This window comes from Cupressus sempervirens, chromosome 11, assembly GCF_028749045.1.
Source record: "Cupressus sempervirens isolate cs-2001-9-10 chromosome 11, ASM2874904v1, whole genome shotgun sequence".
Classification (NCBI taxonomy): domain Eukaryota; kingdom Viridiplantae; phylum Streptophyta; class Pinopsida; order Cupressales; family Cupressaceae; genus Cupressus; species Cupressus sempervirens.
In genome coordinates, this window is record NC_143128.1 from 561924975 (window position 1) to 561937022 (window position 12048).

A 12048-nucleotide genomic window follows, 5' to 3' on the forward strand; every position below is an offset into this window, starting at 1 on the left:
TAGATCACTACTACAATGGTTAGAGAGTAACATTTAGATGACCTAATTTTGGATGCAATTGACTTGCTGATTATAGATCTCAATTTTGGCTTGTATACTTGATTCTTCTTGATCAAATGTATCTTTTCATCTCCACAAAGCTATCCTACTTATCCTTTTGATTCACTTCCTCTTAGCATCAAAATCTTCAATCATCTTTCTAATTCTCAACTTGACCTTATATTTATATCTTTCATATTGTCAAGTTAGCTAGAATATAACATAGAATAATTAATATTTATCTCCTCAATCACCTAGAACCAAAAGACAATTCAATTGAACTTAATATGCCAAAACAAGAAAATCCTTCACTACTTGACCCTGCTTGGTAGACATCAACTTAGAAATAATTTTCCTATGTTAACCAAATAAACTTGGTTAACAATGCATATTTGCAAAGTTCCTTTGCTAACTGAGTGGGCTTAGTTAACACTAGTTTCATCCAATATTTCCTCCATTAATAGAGTGGGCTTGATTAACACTCAACTTTTGCAAACTTTCCTTTGATGCCTAAGTGAACTCAATAGATACTATCTTCTAAACTACGCAAACCCTAGAATGCTTGGTACACATAGAAAACTGTCTTCAATGCTCGAGTGAGCTCGACATATATTGACTGGTAATGATAGGATATTTTGTTTAACATCAAATATGATACACAATTAATCAATTGTTCCAATAGAATTGAACTTCAACTCTATTTCAATCTGTTCTATAATGTATGCTAGAAATACTTAACAATTTTGGTATCTCGATCTAAAACAATGCTCTTTGGCAGACCATGTAATCTCACTAGTTCTCTTAAAAATAATTTTGCTACATGAACAAAATCACTAGTCTTCTTGCAAGGAATAAAATGTGTCATCTTTGAAAAACCTGTCAACCACCACAAAAATAGAATCATGCCCACATTGTGTCATTGGTAATCCAAGAATAAAATCCATGATGACATCTTCTGGTGGCTTCTCTGGTATAGGTAATGGCTGATACAACCATGTATATCAATAAAACTCCTTTCACCATCTAACATACTATGCAACTCTATACACTTCTTCATATCTTGCTACAACTATGGCCAATAAAAATTCTTAGCAACCAAAGCTATGGTTTCATCTTTACCAAAATGTCCAGCCATTCCTCCACAATGCTTCTCCTTAATGAGATTCTCTTATTGAACTTTTGGGAATGTACAACTAGCTTCCTTTGCACAACATACTATCCTAGATCATGAAATCCAACCACTTTATCTTATCAAGTGTAATAGGTTATGTACAAGCCTTCTACACTTCACCAAAATCAGGACCATCTGGATACAAAGTACTAAGTTCCTTGAACCTAACCACCTCTATCTACATTTATGTCAACAATTTTTTTCTTCTACTAAGAGCATCTACAACTTTCTTAGACTTTCCACTCCTATGTTTCAAAACAAGTGTATAACTCTGCAAAAACTCAACCCACTTCAAATGCCTTTGGTTTAATTTTTCTTGACTATCCAAATATTGCAAAGCTTGATGATCAATATACAAAAAAAACTCCTTAGGAACAAGATAGTGTCTCCACTTCCTTAATTCATGAACTACAACACAAAATTTTTGATCATAAATAGAATATTTTCTTTTTGCATCATTCAAATTTTCATTGAAATAAGCAACAGATCTACCTTCTTGGCTCATAATAGCTCCTATTGCAGTACCACTAGCATCACAATCTACTTGAAACACCTTGTTGAAAATTAGGAAGTGCTAAAATAGGCTACTCATTAACTTTTTGTTTCAACATATTAAAACTCTTATCTACTCCTACAGTCCATTTAAACTCTTTCCTATCCCCTCTCATTGTTTTAGTCAAGGGTCCACAAATACTGTTAAAACCTCTTATGAACTTTCTGTAAAAACTAGTGAGTCCATGAAAAGATCTTACCTCTATCACACTCCTTGGAGTATGCCATTCAAAGATAGTCTTCACTTTTTCTATGTCCATTTTCAAACCTTCTACTAAGACTACAAATCCTATATACACCAACTCCTGTTTTACAAAACTACACTTCTTCAAGTTTATCAACAACTTTTCTTCCCTCAACTTATCAAACACCTTGCAAATATGGATTTAATATTCCTCCAATGTCTTAATAAAGATCAAGATATCATCTAGGTAAACAATGACAAACCTACCCAAAAACTCCTTCGATACCTCATTTATGAGCCACATAAAAGTGCTCGATGTATTGGTTAACCCAAAAGGCATGACTAATCACTCACTCAATCCTTCCCTTGTCTTGAAAGTAGTCTTCCACTCATCACCTTCTCTAATACAAATCTGATGGTACCCACACTCTTCAGATCTATCTTTGTGAAATACTCATCTCCACTCAAATAGTCCAATGTCATCCATTCTTGGGAATGAAAATTTTTACTTGATTGTGATCTTGTTGATAGCACGAGAATCTATGCACATCTTTAATTCTCCATTCTCTTGAATCAACCCCTTCTACAACAACTCATGAACTTGTCTATTCAACTCTTCACTTTCTATTAGTGTCATTCTATGCACTTCCTTGTTTGAAAAAGTGGCTCCAGGAACCAAATTCATTTGGTGACCGATCTTTCTCATTAGGGGCAATCCATCAAGTACATTATTTGATAAAATATCAAAAATCTTTCCCAACATATCTACAACCTCTATAGGTACCTCCTCTACTTCTTCTTTACAATCTTTTGGAATTATAGCCAAACACATATGCTCATGCTTCATACCCTTAAGAAACTCTTTTCCATCAACAAAACATATTTTGGCAGCACTACATAACTTTTCTTCTTTGTCCTTTAATGGTTTCAACTTATGCTTCACTCCATTCTTGGTTAGAGTGAAGGTATTTGCTCACCCATCATGTACATCATGTCTATCAGACTACCATAGTCTACCCAGCAACATATGACATATGTCCATAGGTATGATATCACATAGCACCTCATCTTGGTAGCTTCCAATCTTGAACTTCATTGAGCATTGCTCATTGACCATGACCTTGTGGTCATCTTGCACCCAAGCAATACGGTATGGACATGGGTGTTTCTATTTCTTCAGCTTCAACTTTGTGACCATCATTTTTGACACTAGCTATTTAGTACTTCCACCATCAATGATCACATCAAAATGCTTATTTTCACATCTACACCTTGTGCAAAACAAACTCCTTCTTTAATCAAGTTCATTCACACCACTCAATAGGACTCTTCTATTAACTAGGACCTCTCATCTTTTAGTGTCTTTAGAATGTGATGATCTAGCATCTTCATCAACATGTGTAACTCTAGCCTAGCCTTTAGTTCTTTTATATGTCCTTCTTTGGTGTTGGGTACATTCAAATGCTCTATGCCCTTCTTCTCTGTAGTGAAAAAAATTCCCACAGAAGCCTCCTCTTCTAAATCCTTGTCCTCAATCTCTTCCTCTCTAATCTCTATTGTTCTGATCATTGAAATGATTAGAATTATTTCCCCTCTAGTTTTCACTACTACTTTTAGCCTCATCCTTGTTCTTCTAATCATCATTATAGCCTCCATAAGATCATCTACCAAATCTTCCATCATGACCTCTTCCACTATGTTTGTTTTCAAACTTTTTTCTTAGTTTATCCTCAACCCTTAGGGAAAATTGATATGCCTCCTCAATATAAGTCACTCAAAAAAGATATCTCATCCTAACTGCTTGGCCATAACCCATTAAGATAATGAGCAACTTTCTCCTTATTAGCTTCTACATGGTCAATTCTAATGAGAACTCGGTAGAACTCTCAATTATGCTCTTGAATAAATTTTTTCACTTGCTTCAACCCTTGCATTTTATTCAATAGATCAAGTTCATCATCCATGGAAATGAACTATTGCTTCATTTTAGTTACCATATGATCCCATCTAGTGATTTTTTCCTTTCCTCTTTTATTTCAATCCAATTGGATCTCCTACAGCCAGATCTTTGCATGACCCTTCAGTTTGTCCTTTGCAAACTTGACCCTATCTGGATCTTCAATATCTTTGTATTCAAAGTACTCTTCCAATTCATTGATCCAATCGATTAATTCCTCCAGGTTGAGATTTCCCAAAAATGTAGGAACATCAAACTTAGGTCTTTTTCCAATACTAGAAATGGACCTAAAAAGCTTTGTCTCCTCTGAGTTAAGAACTTCCTCTACTGCATCTGGGTCCACATTTCCTTCTTCTCTTTCATCCTTACTTTCATCATCTCCTATAGAAAGATTCATTTCTTTGTAAATCTATTCTTGCATTACTTACATTTTGCTCTGGAGGGTTCTAAAATCCTCCAGTGTAACACCTTCGACTCTTCCACCACACTCTTCGTGGAGGCATTTTCATTTTTTCACTGAAACCCTAGAGAAAATTACCTCACAATCAATTATCTATCTATAGGCTCATCCCAAACCACGATCCTAGTGAAAACTGCCTCATAATCAACAACCTATCCACACAGTCAAGAAAATTGGCTCTGATACCACTTGATGAAGGGTGCTCCCCTTAATACCATAAACACATAACAGAAACAAAGAAACAACAACAAATGTGAGAAAAAAATATGGACTTCTTATTTGCATTGCAAATACAAAATTATATAATTCACAAGTACCATATGATAGCTGACATGGGAGCCTTCAATACAATAATCTGTAAGACTAAGTTGGGAACTACCACCTAGAGTTGTTCTAGACAATGTTCTGACCTTTCTTAAATAGGCAATTTAATGCTTCCCAAGAAGGTTCTAGATGGTCAAACTAAATACCTAGGGCCGATGGACCCTAATAACACATAGTGTTGGCCAAATACATTTCTATCATTTATTCTAGGAATTTTGGATAGCCCAATTTTGAAAGCCATAACTCTCAAACCGTTGCTTTGATTGGCTATTATAACCACTTTTCATAAATGTTAGCTCTTGATTTGCAGGCTTGGATCACTACTAGTGCCCTTTTGTCAAATTTTTGGACCTCATCTAGGCATTCTAAGGCCTCCAATGGTGAACCTAAAGATTTTTCTGCAAACTTTTCCACCAAAAATCCATAATAACTTTTCTGATACTTAACCTGGGGCAATGAGATTTTTATGGTAGGCTTATAACTCTCAAATGATCCTTCATGTAGAAAATGAGAACATTTTGAGCTCATATGAAAAACTTACTAAAAATACCAAGCTCCTAGAAATAGCAACTCCCATGTTTACTAGTACTTATTAAAATAGAAAAAGACTGAAAAGAAAATATTTTTGGGTGATGCAACATTGCTCTTACACCCAGGATTCTCTTGCCTCAAAAATCTAAAGAAAATCATAGATCAAATTAAGAAAAAAAAAAGTTGGTTGAGGCCCCTTCCGGTGCACTTTCTACCTCAGGTACTCCCCAAACAATATCAACAGTTCCTCTTATAAACAATAGCCATTCTTGCATTACTAGCGATGCCCCTCCAACACCACTTGCACACTTGCACTACATTGGGAAGCATGGATCAATCCATACAATAAGATTACCTAGGATGGACTAAGGCTCAAATAGTTTGAAGGCCCACTACCATGCACTGCCATTCAAAATTAAATGTTATTTTATAACCTAGCATATAGTTATGTAACATATGTTTAGTTTGGAACCACAAGACATTATTCTGGTAATAGTTTATGGTAGTGATGTTATAAGATGATGTGATATTGTATGAGAAGTGTATCTTGCTTATTTACTAATATTTGATAGAAAAAATATGGTTAGAAGTCTTTTTTGGAAATTGTGAAAAGCTAAGGATTTTGTATTGACTAATATTCATAGTTTTCATGAGTTGTGTAAACTTTGTAGGAAAAAAAGAATTTCAACTAAATGTTGATGTAAAAACTTTACACCATTTGATTGTATATAGAAACTTAATTGTATGACGTACTTAATATTTAAAACAAAATGGTCGGTGTTTTTAGAAATCTTCTGCAGTCAATTTTGGATTGGGGTTTTATTGTTTGCATGGCAGGGCTTGGGATTTCTTCTCCATTGGTGAGAACAAATGGTTCTTCTCCAACTATGCATGCAATGTGATCTTAATCGTTTTATTCAAGGGAGAGCTCCAAGCTGAAAAAAGTTAATGGTTGTTTTCCACGTAGCCATGATCACCCTGTTCTAGTTATTCCTTCAACGACTGTAATGGAGGACATTGATTATTGGACCAAGCATGCTTTGATATGCAAATTTCTTGTAATCCAGATTTCCCTATCCGCTCTTGAGGCATGGATCCACTGCTCATGGCAGGTGGAAGGCAATATGGAGATTATGTTGGCGGGGAATAGTTATTTTTTTGTTGTATTCTCTTGCATGTCTGATCGGGATTGTGTTTTTGAAGGAGGCCCTTATTTCTACAACCATGTGGGGTTATTTGTCAAACCTTGGCATTTAGGTTTTAATTCTACTAAGGATCTCCCTTCAACAGTGCCAATTTGGGTTCGCTCGTCTTCCCTTGGAATTTTGGCGTGAAGACATTCTTCGACAAATTGCTGCTTTGTTGGGGATGCCGACTGCGATCGCACATCAATCCCTTGATAAAAAGGTTATTTATTATGCTAGAATTTGTGTTGAAATTAATTTGAATAACCCATTACCAGATTCTTTGGAAATTTGTATGGGGGATTTTTCTTGGGTGCAGCAGTTAGATTATGAATCTCTCCCTTTTCATTGCCGAATTTGTCATGAGTATGGTCATTTACTGCGTCAGTGCCCCTGTAACTCAAGTTTCAAAGGAGTGGATGGTTCTATAGTTGGAAATACTGGTGGTTTGGCAGATACTACAGTGAAAGGACAATCTCAAATGGCTAATACTACCAAGGGGATGAATCTGCAAGATAAGGGGATGAATCCGCAAGATGCTACAGGTAAGGGTAAGGCTCAAATGCAGGATAAGGATGGATTTACCCCTGTTCGCCCTTGTGATAAGGGCCATGGTCAAAAGAGGCCTTTGAAAGAAAGATTATTTGATTCAAGTTTTAACCGCTTTGAGGTGCTAGATAGTATGGTTCTAGAGGAGGGTATTCCTCCTCCTATCTCTTCTGATCCAGTTTGCCCAGATGAGAGATCTGTTCCTAATGATGCTTGTGGGGCATCCCAAATTGTAGTATATCAGAACTCTGAGGTCCCTATAGCTCCTGTAACAGAGGCTCTGGTGACTCCTGTAGTGTTGGAGGATAATGATGTTTTTTTAGCTGACTTGGTTAAGGATGTGCTACCATCAAGTAAGGGCAAGGGTTCTCCTCTCCCCTTGGGGTTGATGTCTCGACCCTTTAAGCGGGCTTCTTCTACTCCTCCTCTAAGGTGTGGGTGCAAAATAGACCAAGAGAAGATTAAACTCACAAGAGATATATTGATTGAGTCTGGTTCAGTGAAACCTTTGGATTCTCATTTTCCCAATTCTACCCAATGATGATTATTCTCTCATGGAATGTAAGGGGGTTGAATAGCATCCCTAGACAAAAGGCTATTCATAACCTGGTGGTTGATCACAGCCCTGATGTTTTTTGTATCGATGAGACTAAGATCTCTGTGGAGTCTATGGTCCAACATGCCTCTAGTATTTGGTCTCGTGGCCAATGCCAGTGTGTTGGGGCAACAGGCAGTGCAGGTGGTTTAGCTATATTTTGGGATCCTCAAAAAATTTCTCCTCTTGGCTGGATGTCTTCTCACTCAGCTCTCTCTATGGTAGCTTCTACTCTAGACTCAGGAGAGGTAATCATGGTTACTAATGTGTATGCACCTGTTGATCTTGTGGGAAAGGAGGAACTTTGGGAACATATTCAATATGTTAGAAATTGTCATCCTTATCATCCTTGGGTGTTAGCAGGGGACTTCAATTCAGTTTTACGTCTGGAGGAGAAGCATGGTGGTTTGGCTAGATTGGGGCCTTCTTCTGCTCTTCTTCAGCAACATATATCTCTTTTGCATCTCTCTGATGTTAAGCCTTCTAATGGTCTCTATACCTGGAATAATCGTAGGACTAGTGTTGCTGCTAACTCAGAACATCTGGATAGATTTCTTGTTTCTTGCTTCTGGGTTAGTGGCACCCTTACTATCTCTTCAAAAATCCTTGATTGGAGGGGTTTAGATCATTGGCCAATAAAATTTTTTTCTATAGGGGCTTATGTTCTGAAGCATCCTCCTTTTAAGTTCCATTTGATGTGGCTTTGGGACATCTCTCTTCATGATTGTGTTTTTTGTTCGTGGAAAGATGGTGCTCCTGCATATGGTACTACAATGTTCTCATTTTCTAAAAGGCTTCAATATGTTAAAAGGTAGCTCAAGATATGGAATAGGGAATGCTTTGGGAACCTTCACTTTATGAAGAGGCTTGCTCAAGAAGATCTTGATGTCATCACAAGGGAGATTAGAGATCGAGGTTTCTCAGAGGATCTTGGCAAGGCTGAATCCCTTGCTTCTAGAGCTCTAGAAGAATGGGAACTTTGAGAGGAAATTTTTTGGAAGCAAAAGGCTAGAGTTGATTGGCTCCAGGAAGGTGATCGTAACACTACCTTTTTCCATAAAACAGTGCAATCTTGCCGGAATCAGAGCACTATATCTTCTTTGGTTAATTCTCAAGGTATCCAACTGAATTCCTTGCCAGCTTTGTTCCAGGAGGCTATTTGGTACTTCTCTACCCTCTTCTCTGAGGACTCTCCTCCTGCTGATAATGAAGAAAATCTTATTTTGTCCTGTATTCCTTCCCTTATCACTCAGGAAATGAATGATTATCTCATGCGTCCTATTTCTTTGGAAGAGCTGGAGGAGGTGGTCCTTGGCATGCCTAAGGGGAAGGCTCCTGGTCCTAATGGCTTTCCAGTTGAATTCTTTTAGGAATTTTGGGACATCATTAATCATGATTTGTTGGAGGTGGTTAAAGAATCCTATGCTAGCAAGCAAATGCTTCGAGCTTTGAACTCTACATTCTTGACTCTTATTCCTAAGAGAGAGGGTGCTAATCAATTAGATTTTTTTAGACCAATTGCCTTATGTAATGTGGTTTACAAAGTTATTACTAAGTTGATTGCTGAGAGATTGAAAAGGTGGCTTCCCATTATTATCTCAGAAGAACAAGGTGGTTTTGTTGCTGGCAGACAAATTTTGGATGGGGTGGTTATTGCTACTGAGGCTATTCACTCTATGGCTACTTCAAGGGAGCGAGCCATGTTTGTTAATCTGGATATGGCTAAGGCCTACGATAGAGTTAAATGGAGCTTCCTAAGGAGTATTCTTCTTTATTTTGGATTTAGCTCTGACTAGGTGAGTTGGATTATGAGTTGTGTTACTTCTGCCTCTTTTTCTATTCTTATTAATGGTCAACCTTCTCAACTATTTGGTACTTCTAGAGGCCTCCGCCAAGGTGAACCTCTCTCCCCATATCTATTCATCATTATGGCTGAAGGCTTGGGCAGATTCATTAAGCATCAGGTGTCCCAGAATTCTATTCAAGGTTGGCGGTGGGGTAATGGCTTACCTTCTCTTTCCCATCTTCAATTTGTTGATGATTCTGCTCTTGTTGGTCTTGCTAGGATCAAGGAAGCTGGAGCCTTTCGACATGCTTTGGACATTTATTTGGCAGCTTCAGGCTAGAAAGTTAATGAGCACAAATCTTCCATTTACTTTTTTAACACTCCTAATTCTATTCAACACAGGATTGTTGGTATCCTACGGTTTCAGATAGGATCACTTCCTTTGACTTATCTTGGCATCCCTATTGCTGTTTCCAGGTAGCCACGTCTCTTTTGGCAAAATTTGATTACCAAGCTTCACGATAAGGTAAATCATTGGACTCATAGATGGCTTTCTATTGCTGCCCGGGTTACTCTTCTTCAAGCTATTATCCAAGCTCTTCCTACTTATCGAAGCATGGTTCACGCTGCACCTATTTACTTTCTCAAGGAGTTTGATGCTCTTTCTCGACAATTCCTTTGGAGTGGTAATTTGCATAGTACTAAATGGAGCCTGGTTAATTGGGAAACTATTTGTAGGCCTAAAAAGGAGGGTGGTCTTGGTCTTCGATCTACTCTATTGAGTAGTCAAGCTTTGGCTGCTAAACTTTATTGGCCATGGTGTTCTGGACAACATCAACTTTGGGCTCGTATTATCACTCATAAATATTTTCATGGTGCTGATCCTTGCTCTGTTTCTACACTTCCTCTTGAAGTTCATGGCTCTATGGTTTGGCATACTTTGAAGATAGGTGCAATGTTGGTAAAGAGGGGTCTGTTTTGGATATGTAAAAGAGGTTCTCAAGCTTTGTTTTGGTCTGATGCTTGGGATGGATTCCCTTCCATTTTATCCATATACCCTCATCTTCAGCCTCTTTGTGACTCTTTTCTTGCCACTAGATGGGATAAAGTGGCTCATTACAAGACTCCTTATCAATTGCGACCTGTTGTTGGTTACAAATGGAAGCATTCTTCTGATTGGCCTCCTAGAGGTATAGACATGGATCGTCAGGAGCTTTCTCTAATTTTGGCCTCTAGAGAGTGTTCTTCTTTGCTTGGTCCAGATGTTTTGGCTTGGGGCGGTACCTTGTCTGGTAAATATCATGTCTCTGCTGGGTATCAGGAGATAACTAGACAATTATTTGGGGATGCTGAGGTCCCTTGGTGGAAGCAAGTTTGGAATAAAGTTTCTTGGTCCAAGTGCAATTTTTTCATGTGGCTAGTGGCTCACAACTGTTATCTTACCTCGGATAATCTTTGTAAACGTGGATTTTAGGGCCCCTCTTATTATGTTTTGTGTGGTAATGGAGAGGATTCTGTCTCCCATCTGTTCTTCCATTGCTCCTATTCTACTCAGATATGGCACCTTTGGTGGAGCGCTTGGGGTTGCTCTTGTCGGCATGCTTCCTCTTTGCCTGAGTTCTGGGCCCACTTGGGTACTGCTCCCTCCAAGTATTCTTTTCTCCATGCTGCTTGGATTGCTGGCCCATCTTTCATGCTTTGGCATATCTGGTTGGAGAGGAATCGTCGCATATTCCAAGATGTTCGGCTTGGTGTTTTGCATCTTTGGTGGAAAATATCACATTCTCTTTAGGAAACTATTCTTGTGAAGTGTGAGCTTGATGGGGGTATGGATCTGGTTGATCTTGCTATCTATAATCGCCTCAATTTTCATCTGTAGGATGGGGCTGCAGCTCATAGGTTTCCTTCTATGTCCAGGCAGCTTCACCATCAGAGGAAGGGTCGGGTTAAGCGAGATGGGCACTAGACTCCTCCTCCCTGTGGAATTCTGAAAATTAACACTGATGGTTCTTCCCGTGGGAATCCTGGTCTGGCTGGTATTGGCAGAGTGGCTCGTTGTAGTTCTAAGGATGTTAAATTTTTCTTCTCAGTTCATAAGGGTGATTATACTAACAATCTCATGGAAGCTCACGCTATTTTATATGTTGTGGAACAGTGTTGCTTGCGGGGATGGAGTAAGATTATCTGTGAGTCTGATTCCTAGGTGGTGGTGAACATGCTTTCTTCGCAAGAGCTTGAGGATGTTAGTTGGAAGTTGGCCACTATTGTTAATTAAATTATTTTCTTCTCTTCCTCTTTTCAGTTCATTAGGTTCACATATATTCCTCGGGAATGGAATAGAACTGTTGATTGTTTAGCCAAATGGGCATCTAGTCATGATCCGGGTTGGAATATTAGGGATAGGAGGCAACTGTCCTTTGAGATGGTGCAAGAATTTGATGATCTTTTTACTCAGGATCGAGCTCCTTGTTGAGCTCTCCTTGTTGTATTCCTTTCTATCTTAATAAACTTTTACCCCTCTTTTTGCAAAAAATATTTAAAACAAAAATAAATAAGATCACCCTCAAAGAATGTATTATTTATCTTTTTTCCATTAATATTGTAATTATGCTATAATTTTTTTTTTAATTACTTCATATGAACAACAAAACATTTTGAGATTTATTTGAATGAATTAACTTATTTGAACAAGAGCTTTGCAGAACTAGAGTCCTTG